The sequence below is a fragment of the Balaenoptera borealis genome (assembly GCF_965194805.1).
Source record: "Balaenoptera borealis genome assembly, contig: HAP1_SCAFFOLD_440, whole genome shotgun sequence".
In the NCBI taxonomy this organism is placed as follows: Eukaryota; Metazoa; Chordata; class Mammalia; order Artiodactyla; family Balaenopteridae; genus Balaenoptera; species Balaenoptera borealis.
Window position 1 is genome coordinate 568,579 of NW_028123757.1, and position 16,050 is coordinate 584,628.

Sequence of the window (16,050 nt, forward strand, 5' to 3'; positions counted from 1 at the left end):
TTTAACATGATAAAGGAGGTGGGTTGGGGGTGGAGCAGATAAGAGAGGTGTTGGAAATTTACTTAATTACAGGAGGTATATCCATTTTAGTCCTTAAATGTAAAAAGGAGCCCTCTTCAGCACTATCGCTAAGTCCTTCCAGAAGAAGGAAGTGGGTTTATTTTTACCAAAATTTTAACACAAGTTTAAAAAAGTGGGATCACCGAAGCCTATTAAGAACCACCCACTCCTCCGGCACAAAGCCGCCATCTTAACAGTCTAGAATTCAAGTTCAACCAATCACCATCCCTTAGGTTCGCACTCTTCCAAATATTTATTCCGGACACTGCAATGCTACCTCTAACTTATTCAAGCAAAGCTGGCACTGTTAAGAATGAGAATGATTACAAGTACTACAGAGAAGAAACCGAAGCTTGCTAAACGAAGCTAGGACGGACACATTAGAATCTCTAAACATTGCCTAACCTTGTCACTTTCCGGAGGCCCTAACCACATTATGCTCCCCTGCTCCTTGGTGTGACTTAGGGTGTCCCCTAACTTAGGAACTATAAACAGGGACAAGCAGCTCACCTTAAAGCATCTTGGACACTTTAAGCAGTGGAAGGAGAAACAACCTGGAAAAGCACACGGAACAACTTCCCAGTCACAGCAACTTTCACTGTTCACATTATGTTTAAAGACACAAGTATAGGAAATATATTTTCCCAATTTAGACCACACAGTTCAAAGACACCTGAACCAAGTGGAACTTCATTATAATGCCAACTTTAGGATTGTAAAGCCCCCAAAGCAAAGGTAAATTTTGTTGCCAAAATGCAACAAAGTTAAAAATTAAGAAAACTACATATAAATTAAAAACAGGGTTCCTCTTGAAAAGGCAGTAAGATAGAACAGACGTGAGCTGAGCCCCTTTGAGAAGTCCTGGACAGGTACTCGCCTTGAAACGGTCCCTTTCCCCTCTCTCCAAGTTGCCCCGGGAGGGGGCATCAGCACCAAGAAGGTAAACGGAAGTGACCTTGGCAAAGCTACCAAACAAAACAACCTCCCTCCCTCAACTCCCGGCCCCGGTCCCGGTCCCTCGGCCTCGGCCTCCTCCTACACGTGCGACAAGGACACCTGCTTGTGGTAGGCGGCGGCGGCGGCGGCGGCGGCGGCGGCGGGGCCCGGCGGCGCGGTCCTGCCCGTGAGCGCTGCGCTCGCCTCGGCGTAGTCCCCGGCGGCCGTGGCGCCGCCGCTCTTGTGGCCCCGCCGCGGGCGGCAGCAGCAGCGGCTGGTGAAGCGCCGCCACGACTCCACAGTCTTGCCGGACCAAATCCAAACGCCCGACGTGATGCCCACCACAAGGCACATGAAGTACTTGAGCATGAGCACCCAGTACTCGGGCTTGGCGCGCGGCTGGCCGGAGTCCGGGCCGGGGCACGCGCAGGTGAGCGCAGCCTCCCAGCTCTCGCGATAGTGCTGTTCGTACAGGTAGCAGGCCACCACGATGCTGGCTGGCACAGTGTAGAGCAGCGTGAAGATGCCGATGCGGATCATGAGCTTCTCCAGCTTGTCCGTCTTGGTGCCGCCCTCCTTGATGACGCTGCGGATGCGGAAGAGCGACACGAAGCCCGCCAGGAGGAAGAGCGTGCCCACCAGCAGGTAGAGCACCAGCGGGCCCAGCACGAAGCCGCGCAGCGAGTTCAGGTTCTGGTTCCCCACGTAGCAGATGCCGGCCACCGGGTCCCCGTCCACGGAGCTCAGTGCCAGCGCAGTGATGGACTTGACACTGGGGATGAGCCACGCGGCCAGGTGGAAGTACTGCGCATAGCCCGCAGTGGCCTCGTTGCCCCACTTCATGCCAGCCGCCAAGAACCAGGTGAGCGACAGGATGACCCACCAGATGGAGCTGGCCATGCCAAAGAAGTAGACCAAGCAGGAAGACGACAGTGCACAGCGCAGGGCCCGTTGTCTCGTAGTGGATGTGGCTGTGCTCGCGGCTGCAGGCGACGCTGGCATGGCCCACGACCAGGCGCACCAGGAAGCCCAGAGACACGCACAGGTAGCAGGCTGACAGGAAGATGATGGGGCGCTCAGAGTAGCGGAAGCGTTCCATGTCTATTAAGAAGGTGGCCACCGTGGTGGAGGTGGAGATGAAGCACAGTACAGACCACAGGCCGATCCAGAAGGTGGCGAACGTGCGCTCGTCGGGGCTGAAGGACGGCTGGTAGCAGGGCACCGCGCAGTTGGGTACCTGGCCCGTCCTCACCTTGTTGTAAAGCGGGTGCGACTCCTTGAGAATGGGCACGAAGGGCTCGCGGCACTTGCACACCGACGGGCCCCTGGCGGCGCAGCCGCTCCCCGAGGTCGGCGACCCCGGCAGGCCTGAGAGGGTGGGCTTGGCCGGGAAGGGCCTGGGGGGCGCCGTGGTGGCCTCGCTGCGGTTGTAATCCATGCACAGGACCTCGGCGTCGCGGCCCAACACCGGGAGGCGGTCGCAGCTCATGCGATCCGGCCAGGCAAAGCCATACTGGCGCATGAGCGGCGAGCAGCCGGCCTTGGCGCGCTCGCACACCGAGCGGCAGGGCGGCAGCGGCTTGTGGTAGTCGGGCAGGCAGATGGGCGTGTACATGGAGCACAGGAAGAAACGCAGGTCCGGCGAGCAGTGGATCTCCACCAGCGGCCAGAACTGGTGCACCTCCAGACCCGCCTCGTCCTGCGTGTCGTGGTTGAACTGGTTGGGCATGTGCGTCAGGTTGTAGCCGATGCCGCGGCACATGGGCACTGTGATTTCCTGGCACACCGGGGCCTTGGAGGCGGCCGCCGCCCGGCCCGCCAGCTGCGCTAGGAGCAGCAGCAGCAGCAGCGAAGGCGGCGCGGACGGGTCAGGCTGAGCCATAGCCCCCTCCCTCCCCTCGTCTCCCGCAGCCCGCGCGGGGCCAGCTCAGGCAGGGGAAACCGGGATCCGGGCTTCCCTCTCCGCCGACTTGTGTGGCGCCGGGACTGGCAACCTGTTGGTTTCTTTTTCTTCTAAAGAAATCCGTCCAAAGATAAACTGTTTCGGGAGGGCACTGCCTCCGCAGGGAGCGCTCAGCTCTTCGCTGGATAGGGCTGGGGAGGGACGGTTAGGGCTCCGATTCCAAGGAAAGGACTCTTTAAAAAAGAAGGTGGGGGAGAAGAATTGCAACCACTCCCAATTAGAGGGGCGTCAACGGCACAATCCCCGCAAGCGGTCTCCAAAACTCTTAAGTTAACCTCTCTCCCTCCCCTCCCCTCCACCTCCAGGAACCAAACTACAGACTCCCCGCCCCTCACCCCGCCTCCCTTCTCGCAGGGCCTGCCAGCCTGCACCCCAAGGTCAGAGCGCTCAGCCCCCCGGAAAAGGGCAGAGGACCGGGAAAAGAACGGGGAGAAGGGGAAGGCGCGGGCTCTCACCTCTGAGGATCCTGAGAGAAGCAGATAGTCCGTAGGCAGCCTGGGCCCTCCGTCTCTGGGACACTTCGCTCAGAAACGCGACTCAGAGACAGGCTGGCATCGGGAAAGTTTGGCGACAGGCTGGGTACCCGAGGAGGCAGCACATGGCAGCAGGTGGGGGCGTCTCAGAGAGGGGGTCGCCCCCTGAACGAGGTCGCCGCAGACCGGTCATTCGCCCTCACCTCCTCCGGGGCCCCCCGCATGATCCGGGCGGGGCAGGACGGGGGGCAGGCCGTGCGTTCCACCAGGGTCCGGGAGCCGGACGAAGGGCGAGCGCGCCTGGCAGCACCTGGGCAAGAGGAAGGCGGTGTGCGGCGACCGGGGGATCCCGCCGCCTCACAGCACGGCGAGCAGCCAGCGCTGGCCCCGCCGGGACTGCATGGTGCGCGCACGCCGCCGCGTCCCGCCCGCCGCTCTTCTCCTCCCCTGCAGGGGGATCCGCGCTCCAGCGGACTCCTGGGGGCGGTGGCGGTTCTCCCGGGACGCGCCGGGCTCCGCTCCTCCCCCGCGCTCTAGCACCCTTTGGCCCACCTCCGGCGGGTATTGAACTGCGCGCGGCGGCGGCGGCGGCGGCGGCGGTGGCGGCGGCGCTGGCCGCAGTGGAGTCACGGCCTCGGGCTGACTGGCCTCTCCCGCCCAGCCTGGGTCACCGGTTTCTAATGCCCGCCGGGAGGCTCCGCCCCGGCCCCGCCCCTTCGCGCTGGGGCTCGGTTGGTGGGCCGCCCCGCCACGCTCTCCGCGCGTCCCCGCCCACTGCCCCGCGGGCTCAGCCTCTCCCCAGGCGCCCTCCGGCCCCGCCTGGAGCTGGCAGCCGAGGAGCGTGGGCCAATCGCCGGCCGGGAAGCTATGGGGGGCGGGGCGAATGCTAATCACGCCTTCTTGAGACCCGGAGCGGGAAACCCTAGCTAGAAGTCCCTCCTGAGTTCTCTGCTGGCGTCCACTGGTGCGGGGCTCACTTTCCCGTAATGTTCTAGCTTATGAACCCTAGCTTCCAGGGCACCTACCGGGTCTCCTATCTGCAGCTAAGCATCCTTAGAGTCCAGCGCTTGTTTAAAAGAACTGCTCAAAGAATCATTCTTAACCGTGGCACCTGTCTCCTCTCTGCGCTGCCCTCACCAGGTGAGCTCAAATTGAGAGAAGTACAAATGCTTACTGAGCCCCTACTGTGTGTCAGACGGCGCGTTAATCGTTCTCATCTTAATACAGGATGTCTCAGATCCTTACAACAATTCTTATAGGTGAAGAAACAGAGTTTAGAAGCATACCAAGGGAACCGAGCTAATGATAGTTCCCCCCAAGAAAGCCACAACCTAGATAATCTTGTTCAGCGCGGTATTCCGACCGCCTAGCACAGAGTAGGCTCTCAAATGGCAAACCCGGGATTCGAACCGAGATAGTTGGGACGCGACAGCCACAGTTTTTACCACCTCCTCCCCCCTCCCCCCATATGCGACCGGTTATCTCCCAGGCTTTAACCTTTACTTTTGCAGTTCGTAACAAAATCTTACTGTTGCGACAAGAAAGTGATTTTCTTTCTGTCTTTGGAAGACTCCAGACATGTTAGTCCTTTATCAGTTTATCGGGTTAAAAATCCAGGCAGTTCGAAGTCGCCCGCAGAGAAAAGCAACACTGGCTCCGGGCTCTGTGATGGGCAGGGGCCGGCCCCCCCCCCCACCGCCGGGGGCTACCCGCTGCTTAGCTGCGCACCCGCGCGCCGCCGGGGATCCGGAGCGCACGGAGCTGCGGGAGCCCGCGCGAAGACCTGCTGGGCGCCTCGACCACTGGGACGCACTGTGGCGCTCTCCAGATGGGTTATTACGCTGCAAGTTTTAAATGTCCTAAAGATGCCTCTTTTCTACATGTTCTAATTAGGTTGGAAGACTGAGGTGTTTAACATTCTTGAAATTCATTCACACGCTTACAAAGAGGGTTTGAATTGTTTCCCGCTCCCCCCACCCCTTCCTTCTACTGGAAGAAGGCGGGAAAAAGGCAGGAGGGCCTGAGTTCTTGAGGGACTCAGGACTGCACTTTAGGGCTGAGTCGTTCTTGTGTCCTGGATCCCACTTCCACAGACTGGGAGACAAAATTGCAGAATAGCCCTCTTCCTCCTGCTTATCAACAAGACTTTGTGAGAAATAATGAGGAATACGTGTATTAATCCCAGCCTCAAAGTTAAAAGAAATAAATATAAATCTCTTCACAAACATTAAAACCGTTAATAAATATGTTTAAAATGTACTTTACCTCTTTCATTCCCTGGGATTCTACAGGTGCTTATATTGTTTTGGTGTTTTTGGAACTACTTGGCACTCAGTGTCGGCAAACATCCCAGGGTTGAAAGTAGTGGGAGTTGAAAAGCTATGGAATAGCAATCAAAAAGAAAGGGAAACCCTCAGTGGAAAGTATGCACAGATTGTGAACATGCCAAGAGAGGCTGCCTCATTCTGTGGCCTGTATGCAACATGTGTATTATTGGGGATGGACAAGTGTTGGCTAATAATAAAAATTATTTGAAGTTGGAGAATGTTAATCACTCATGCTGGAATTTAACCAGAATACATGTGTTATTTCACTTGGTTCTGACTCAAAGGATGTTATCTCCTAGTCTGTAAACCTCTCCCTTCTTAATCAACAGGGAGATGTTATTTTTGCTTGGAGATCTCTAATAATAGTAGTAATAATAGCGGGAAAACTTGGCCAAAAGAAACGTATTTTGCATTGTATAGCTTTTTGTATCATTTGAATTTTTGCTTTTCTGCATATAGTATTTCACTTTAAAGGCAGTTTAAAATATGCTGTTTAACATGTATTAGGCAGGGTGCTACATAATTCATTTCAGTTAGCTCATTTGATCCTCACAACAATCAGATGGGACTGGCATCATAATGGCTTCCTTGAAGTTACATATTTAGTCCATGGAAAGGACAGAAATCACAATTTTCTTCTGAGTCATAGTTATTGTTTAACAAACTGGAAAACACTGAATTATTTTTAAAGATGCAATTTTTAAGCAACCAGAACATTGCCAGGCATTCTTAGCTATTAATTCACTCATCTATCCTTCCATCTAGCCATCCATCCATCCATCCATCCATCCATCCATCCAAAAACACCAAATTTCTGACTTGAAGACACTACTGTTATATTAAACGTGTTGCTACAAAGTGGAATTCATGAGGTTCAACTTAAATTACTGTCCAAGGTGTACTTATTAATTGATGAAAATACGGAGGATCGTGCCAAACATTCCATCTAGTAAGACTGTGACATTTTGAAAGTTTTGAAGTATTGGTTTTGGATTTTGTAATCAGAGAATAGTTATTGCATTTCTAATCTTACTATACTTGTATTGATTATACATATTGAGACACTTGAGAGTTCAATGCTATAGGAATGACTGGACAGGTAGCCTCTGTATACTCTTCAGTATCTTGATAATCAAGCCTGGAACAGTGTGCTGCCCATAGATGCCTTTGGTAAATATTTGTGAAATAAATGGATGAATAAATGGCAACTGAGATTAACTTTTTAAACTTTAGCAAGTGGCATTGAATCCTTGGATAAAGCTTACCTTATGAGCTATATATATCTCTGAGGTTGACCCTACCCTGTTAAATGCAGCATGAGTCCAAACCTTGGCTCTTCCTTTACTAGCTGCCACTTTGGACAAGTCACACAACAGCTCCAGGTCCTCTTTCCTCATCTGTAAAGTGGAGTTACCCCTCATAGAGTTGTAGTGAGGGGTAAATGAATTTATATGGTGAAGAGCTTAAAACCATGTCTAGCACCTCGTAACTCTATGTAAGTCTGTTATTAGTTTCTACTGGGTTCATGCTATTTTTCTGTTTTCTCACTCTATTTTCTTTTGTGTATCACTTTAATAATGGGAAAAAAGTTACATTTTTTAGATGTACAGGCATACCTCAGAGATATTGTGGGTTTGCTTCCAGACCACTGCAATAAAGGAAATATCACAATAAAGTGAGTCACATGGATTTTTTGGTTTTCCAGTAATGTCTATAAAACTTATGTTTACACTATTCTTCAGTCTATTAAGTGTGCAAGAGCATTCTGTCTTTAAAAAAAGTACATATTTTAATTTAAAAATACTTTATTTCTAAAAAATGCTAACCATCATCTGACAACTCAGGGTTGTCACAAACCTTCAATTTGTGAAAAAGCAAAGTCTGCAAAGCGCAATCAAATGAGGTATGCCTGTACTTTATGTCTGAGCACACTCCCAGCTGTCACCAGCTATCTCTAGCATTTAGATATTAGCTAGATTTTATGCCAAAGCAGGGATCATTTCACTTGCCCTGGATCAAAGTGCGTACACCTGACATCAGCAACCAGCCCGCAAGTGTGCGAGTGTGCACAGGGCTGGCACAGGACAGACACCCACAAGCCAACTTGAAATCCCTCACAGGTATTTCCAGGCTAGCTTTTTGCATGTCCTAGAGCATTTCTGATAACTCCTCTTCTCATCAGATCAGACACCTCTAGATGAGAAACCCAGACACTAATCAGAGGATTAACATGATGAGTCATTTATCCAGGTTCATAATAAGAATGCCTTGTTCACATTATAAGTGGAATCATTCAACTGTAATCTTTAGTCCTCTCCCCTCCTCCACTGTGGTGGCGATTATAGAAAAGTAAGAGCTTCTTTCTTCTTTCCCAGAGGCGATGGAAGCGCTAATCTTTCCCACTCTCAGCCATGGCTCTCAGCTGCACATTACAATCACCTGGGGAGCCTTAAGATCTACTGATGCTTGGGCCCTACTGAATCAGAATCTCTGGTTGACGGACCCAGACATTGTTTCTTGGTTTCGTTTTATTTGTTTATTTTTGTTGCCGTTTTGTTTTTAGCTCTCCAGGTGATCCTGATTTTCAGCTAGGGTCGAGAGCCACTGACATAGATGGTTTTGTTATTTCCTCAGCACAGCCCCAAACTTGGGCCTAGCTGGATCTTCTGCAGAAAAGGGTTAATCACATCATGATGTAAAATGGAACACCTCGGGAGAAAGTATAGAGAAGTACGTTCTAGTCTAACTGCATGTGAGTCTGTTTGGGCTGAAGGAAAGTATATGTATATGAAGTAAAAAATATGTAACAGAATTGTGGTACAGTGATGGCACAGTCAACAACAATGGTGGCCGTAACAGTAACTGATGGGTATTGGGCATTTCCCATGTGCGTGCACTGTGCTAAGCATTTTACATATATAATCTCTTTTACCCCCAAGAATCCTGTGAGGTTGATATTATCAACCCCATTTTATAGATTAAGAATCTGAGGTTCAGAAAGTAACTTGCTACACAACGGCACACACCTTCCAACTTGGGTTTTCCTCGCTCCAAAGACTATGCTGCCATTGATTGCAGGCCTCGTTGTAGGCCCAGCAGTAGAGGGTCCTGAAAACCACCAGATGGTAACTCTTGAGATAAGCAACTTCCCTTGTTCCTTATCATCCTTTTCCTGGGGACCAGGTCAAATTTTCAATTCTGGTGTGGCCTCTTGTGTGGGGGACTAAAGTACGGAAAAGCTGAGGGCTCTGGATTCATCTAGAATCCAGTGTAAGTCTAGAGCCACTTGTTCTTTGGGCTTTGCAGACCAGGCATGAGGTGGGGCACCCTTTAGACTAGATTTCAGGACCTGTCTGGTATCTTGGCAGAGGGAGCTTCAGTTCGGTAAATATTGATTGCTGCACATGCTGTGAGCCAAACACTGGTGCCAGGGGTGCAAAGATGAAGAGGCATGGGCTTACCAGGCAGGACGTGGTGGGAGCACAGAGGAAGCACCTGGCCCAACCTGGTGGCTCAGGGGAGACCCAGGCTGTGCCTGGAAGGCTGAATATGAATTAGGTGATCTATGAGTCAGGGTTTAGTACAGGAAGAAACCACTCTAGGTGTTTCAAACAGAGAAATATTTAATACTGAGAACCAAACAGAGGCTTACAAAATTGATGAGCTGGAGGGGCAGAAGTCAGGGGGGTACCCCTGGGCTATTGAGTTCACGGGCCTACCACAGTAGCTATGTTCCAGAAGTTGGGATGGTGCTGCAGCAAGGGCTCTTCACACCCATGAAACTGGTGACTAGACACTGAAACAGGACATTGAGTCCAACAGCATTAAATGCCTCTTAACATTATTGCTCAAACCTTGCTGGCCAACAGCAACAGCAACAGAATGATGCCTTCTCCTTGCATCTGCCTCCAAATCTTACACAAGTGCACCTGATTGACTGAACTTATTTCAGATCAAGACCCTAGCTGCAAGGGAGTCTGAAAAAAGTAGCTTGGCAGTTCGCCATCTCTTCAAGCAAATTACTAGAAGGATAGAATGGACGCTGGAGAGGCAATCACTAGTATCCACTATAGGTAAGGAAACTGAGAAGGACTTCCTAGACAGAGGAATCAGCACAAGTAACGGGCACAAGGCCATGAAAGAGCACGATTCAAGTGGTGAACAGCTGGGCATGGCTATGCTATCAGAAGCATCTGAATCAAGGTTTTTACCTGAAAGTGCACTCACGTCTAATCAACATATTTTTGATTAATTAGATTCGTATGTACACTGTACACATGACACTCTTTCCTGTTGATACAGCGCTTGATTTATTCAACTGACTACTAGCGCAGAGGAGAAAGGAAAGGAGCAAAAAGCATGAAAAAGAATAAATAAAATTGTTAGGTAATAGTCATCCACAAAGAAAACAGAACATTAACCTTCCCCAAGCCTAATGTTGCAAACACTGTTGATTATGTGCCGAGGAGTCATCTCCCCTTTTTCCTTCCTAACAAAACCCCCGTTATTTGTTTTGTTCTGTTTTGTTGGGGAATCCACCCTTTTCTGCATAGCCCTGTGCTTCAGGAGAGGCAGGAGCTTCAGGTCAAGCCCCAAGGAGTAACACGTGATTAGTCTAACCGCTCGTGTTTCTCCCCTTCTTCTTATCAGCGTTTAGGTTACCTACATGCATGGGACACAGTCCTAGCCAATAAGGCGTGGTGTGGGGGCCAGTGTGAGCTAAGTCTGTCAGGGGCTTACGGGAAAGATCTTACTCCAAAGGAGAAGTAGTCCTCTCCCCTGCTGGGTATTGTTTTGTCTGCCTGTGATGCCTACCACTGTGGGCACCATCTTGCAACCACAAAGGAGCTAAGTGGACCCAGTGAAGAAGGATGGCATTGAGGCTGCCTGAACTGTTGGCCTCCAGACTTGTTGTTATGTGATACGATACGCTGCTTATTTTTTAATACATTTGAGTCCCTCTTTTCTTTCACTTGCAACCAAGAACATTGTAACTACTACATGCAGTCTGTACACTTAGGATGAGATCTGCCCACTTAAACTTGGCTAATGAAGTCTCTGGAGGAGATTTACGGAGAAAAATTTATTCCCTTTTTTTTCCACCAGAAAAATTGCTGTTTATCCTTCAAGAGCATTCAAGACCCACTCAAATGTCATTTCTGTCAAGCTGAGTGCTTTGTTATTGCCTGTACTCCCACAGCCCTCCCACTACTTCTCTATTACAGCACTTTACTCATATACTCTTTCAGCAAATATTTATTGAGTGCCTATTTTGGGCTTGGTAGTGTTTTAGGCACAGGGGTTACAGTAGGAAACTAAATGCATGGAGATTCCAATCTAGTAGAAGACAGACAATGAATGTAAAAATTTTAATGTGATGACTCTTATCAAAGGGAAAAAAAAAGAATTCTTGTAAAAGAGGGGGAAATAACTACCTTGAAATTTATTTTATTGTACTGTGATTCTCTGTTCATATGTCAGTTTTTTCCACTAGATTGTGTGTTCTTGTAACCTCACATCACCCACCACTTCCCTGGGGGATTGCATTTTCCAAAGATGGCTGCGAAAACCTCTCCCATCCCACAGGTTTTTCTGCAATGTGATCTTGCCATTCCCCATAGGGGAGGGATGTAGGAGGTCCTAAGTCTCCTCCTCTTGAATCTCAGTGGGCTTGTGACGGTTTTGACCCATGGACTGTGTTGGAAGTGATGCTCTAAAACTTCCATGGATAGGTCATAAAAGGCCGTGTAGTTTCTACCTGGGTCTCTTGGGACACTTGTTTTTTGGAAGTGCTTTTTCTTGGGACACTCCCTCTTGACACCTACATATAGACGCTCCACTTGACAGTCCCAGCTGAGTGAGCCTTCAAGTCATCCCAGGTTAGGTGAAGAAGCTTCCAGATGATTCCAGCCCCCAACCTCAAGTCATTCCTAGTTGTTCAAGTCTTCCCAACTGAGGCCCCAGATGTCATGAGTCAGAGACAAGCCATCCCTGCTGTGCCCTCTCCAAATTCCTGACCCACCGTATCCATGTGCATAATAAAATGCCTGTTGGTTCACACCACTACTTTGGAGTGGTTTGTTACACAGCAGCAATGACTGGAACCCCCCAGATCTGCCTTTCTGTGAAATTTTAATCCAGTCGACAACTTGTTTTCTTTTCACCTGACCCAGTTGGTGATCAGCTTACGCACTGAAGCTTGAGAACTTTCATCCATCTTACTTTCATCCCATTGAGTGTCGCTGTTGATGATATGCATGTGAAATGTCTAATCTTTTAAAACACAAATCTTCACCATTGATCTTAATATCCTGCTGCAGTGAGTTCCCCAGTTCAATTGTGTGTAGTGGGAAAAAAGTGCCTCCTTCTATCCATTTTAAACATGCTTCCTTTTCATCTCATCTTGTCCTCTTGCTCTTCCCCAAGTAAAGTGATTTCCATTTTGTGGGTACCTAGACACAGAGAACTGAGTTGAGACAATAATCTTTCTTTGGTTACCCAGAAGGCCTCGGGCGTGCTGCGACGGGGAGCAGTGGATTTTAGCTGGTGACTTAAAGGTGGTGGCACACGGTATTCTAATTAGTCACAAGTTTAGTTCCAAGCTTTCAAAAAATAGTCTAGATTCTGCAAGACACAGTAGGTGTCCTCTTGTGGTGCTGGGAAGTAGAGCACAGTAGAAAGGGAAGAGCATTGGCCAGTACATAGGCAATCCGGATTCAAGTCTCATCTTGTGAGCCAGCTGTGTGCCCTTGGGCATAACACTTAGCCTCTCTGGACCTCATTCTCCTCAACTGTAGAGTGAAGAGATTCAACCAGAGGGTTCTGGAGCACCCTTTTGCCTCTAACTTTGTATGAATTCTATGTATTTGCCAGTCATTTTGAAACATCTACTACATAAATCCACGGGAAGAAAAAGTTTGTATTCTAAACAGTTTGCCATTTTAGCTTCAAAGTGGAGTTGGAGAGAACCACCACTCGCCCCTAAAAAATTTTCTAGTTTTTAGAAAACTAATGTTATCATTTTCCAAAAACACAATCCAAATTAGGCTTCAATTACCAAAAATATATCCTGCTGTGACTGTTAAGTGACAGGTCTTGCAACCTGAGTCCTTTTAGTTTGGGGGTGCACCCCAGGACTCCCATCAGCCTTGCTTTCATGAGCCTATCAATTCTCACGGTGCCATTGCTCGATGTTTGCATGGGGACAACTCCATTCTAAGTGATGAGAGTGAATGGATGGGGTGAACTGCTGCTGCATATGGCCACCTTGGGGAGGAGAAAGAATATTGTCCCAGTGAGCAGTGCAGTAGGAACTATTCAAGTGAATCTCTAGAAATCTGAAATCTCTTCCCAATTCTTTCTCTCCCTACAGAAGAAAAAAGGCAGTTACCACGTGGGACTTGGGGAAAGCATTCAGTCTCACTCAACCTGGACTCATTTCACTAATTTTCTGGTCTGCTTAATATTTCTTCAACAGTTGTGATTCTTAGAACGTCGTGGGCTCTAACCCACTTCTTAAGCTCTGCATCCTGTTTTGTCTTACTGAATTTTCTCTTTCCAATCCCAGGTGGGTGGGGGAAATGCTTCTCATCTCTGATTTTAAAATTCATTACAGAATCTCCAGTATTGAAGTGCTACCATGCATTGAGAGGACAGATTGCTTTCACTGTTGGCTTAACAAACTCTATCAACAGCAACAAGTAGCATGACGAGGTTCTACTCAACAGAAACTTACTTGTAAGGTTAAGAAAACCCCTGCGGTCCTTAGACAAAACTTCAGGTAACAAGTAGGAGAATAACAGCAGTAAAAGTAATAAAAAATATATCTAGTGTTTAGAAGAGCTTTTTGAAAATATTCTAAAGAAGAACCCTCCCACACTTTCCTTAATAAGATATCTCATATGTGATCACACATATCCACTTCCTTATCATCAGTATCATATGCGAGGATGTTTTGACGTTTTTGTTAAGGCTTTCAAGGAAGGCTTGAAAACAACACAGCAGCATCTATAATGCATAATACTGTCAGTTGTATCAATGGGAAAACTGAAGATCATGTAGGATGAATCACTTGGTTATTATCTGCTTGTTTAAGTTATTTGGGTAAAACAAGTCAGAAGTGTCGCTTGTTTCTTAGAGCGGTGCTGCCCCTGCGAGGCTGCCTTCATGTGCTCAGTGACTCCTTGATTGTAGCTAAAAGGGGGACCCAGGGTTCCACACACCACATTCTGTTCCCCCTTCTGTCATTCCTGCTCACACTCTAGTGGGGGGATGAGTTTGAAGGCTTGTTGTCTTCAAAACCCTTCTGTCTATGTGGGCTATGCTGCATCATTGCTTGTTGCCCAAAGGCGCTCTGCAAAGATAACTTACTGCCTAAGAAAGTGGTATATACAGAACTGGTCAAGCCATGGGTTGCACTTTTTACAAAATTAATAAACAATTTTTTAAAGCAGTTTTAGGTTTACAGAAAATTGAGCAGATAGGGCTTCCCTGGTGGTGCAGTGGTTAACAATCCTCCTGCCAATGCAGGGGACACGGGTTTGATCCCTGGTCTGGGAAGATCCCACATGCTACAGAGCAACTAAGCCCATGTGCCACAACTACTGAGCTTGCGCTCTAGAGCCCGTGAGCCACAACTACTGAGCCCGCATGCCACAACTACTGAAGCCTGTGCGCCTAGAGCCTGTGCTCCACAACAAGAGAAGCCACCACAATGAGAAGCCTGTGCACCATAACAAAGAGTGGCCCCGCTCACCACAACTAGAGAAAGCCCGCGTGCAGCAACGAAGACCCAACACAGCCAAAAATAAAGAAATAAAGAAATAAAGTAAAATAAAATTAAAAAAAAGAAAATTGAGCAGATAGTACAGAGAGTTTCCATATATCCTCTCCTTTTCCCACTCACAGTTTCTCCTTAGTGCGGTTCTTAGTTCTCTCTTAGTTCTCTTGCCTTAGTGCAGTTATAATTTATTACAATTGATGAACCAATATTCATATAGCATTACTAACTAAAGTCCATAGTTTGCATTAGGACTCGCTCTTTGTGTTGTACAGTTCCGTAGGTTTTGACAAATAATGTCATGTATCCATCAATACGGTATCCTACAGAATAGTTTCACTGCCTTCAATATCTCCTGTGTTTCACCTAATCATCACTTCCTCACCCCGCCTTGACCCTTGACCCCTGACTATCACATCTTTTTACTTTCTTTCCCAGAATGTCATATAGTTGGAGTCATTCAGTATGCAGCCTTTTCAGATTGGCTTCTTTTATTTAGCAATATGCACTTAAGGTTCCTTCGTGTCTTTTCATGGCTTGATAACTCATTTCTTTTTTTTTTTTAATATCCTCTTTTTTTTAGAAGAAATTACAAATAACAAAACATTAGCAAAATGAGTAGAAAGTACAGCGACTTCTCATATACTCCCCCTGCCCTCACACATGCACAGCCTTCCCCATCATCAACATCCCACACCAGAGTGGTACATTTGTTACAATAAATGGACCTACATTGACACATCGTTATCACCAACGACCGTGGATTGTATTACGGTCCGCTGTTGGTACTGTATTCTATGGGTTGTTTTTTTTGGTAATTAATTAATTAATTAATTTATGGCTGTGTTGGGTCTTCGTTTCTGTGCGAGGGCTTTCTCTAGTTGTGGCAAGCGGGGGCCACTCTTCATCGCGGTGCGCGGGCCTCTCACTATCGCGGCCTCTCTTGTTGCGGAGCACAGGCTCCAGACGCGCAGGCTCAGTAATTGTGGCTCACGGGCCCAGTTGCTCCGCGGCATGTGGGATCTTCCCAGACCAGGGCTCAAACCCGTGTCCCCTGCATTAGCAGGCAGATTCTCAACCACTGCGCCACCAGGGAAGCCCTGGGTTTCTTTTTTGCTTCTTCTGTTTTTTTTTTTTTTTTTTTTTTTTTTTTTTTTTTTTTTACAAAACAGCAGCAGGAAAGAAAAATGCAGCAGGAGGCAGATGAGCCAGGCACCGGGGTTCAGATCAGAAGGGAGCAGGGAGACCAAGCTGTTACTGCAGGCTGGCCCCGGGACTCTGTCCCAGCATCCTGGGAGCACGGCAACAAGCCCTAGAAGGAGCAGAGAGTGGGTGAGGAGATGGCTGTCCCAGCTCGGTGGCGGCACCGCTCCTTGGGCGGCCACCCTGGCGGTCAACCAGGTTGGGAGCACTTGAGGCTCCTGTGTTTGGAGGCCTGGTCTCCAAAGCACGGACCCACAGGGGCCAGGCAGAGGGAGGAGGTAGGAAGGGCCGGCACAGAAGGGCTATGAG

General features: G+C 48.6%; 1 pseudogene across 1 annotated transcript; it reads right to left on the reverse strand.

Moving 5' to 3' along the window:
- Positions 1 to 123: 123 nt before the first annotated feature.
- Positions 124 to 5,139, reverse strand: LOC309621438 (frizzled-5 pseudogene; annotated as a pseudogene). Its single transcript, XR_014249922.1, has 2 exons — positions 3,415 to 5,139; positions 124 to 3,132 (listed from the first exon to the last, which is right to left on the reverse strand). The product of XR_014249922.1 is annotated as a frizzled-5 pseudogene (transcript).
- Positions 5,140 to 16,050: the final 10,911 nt, after the last annotated feature.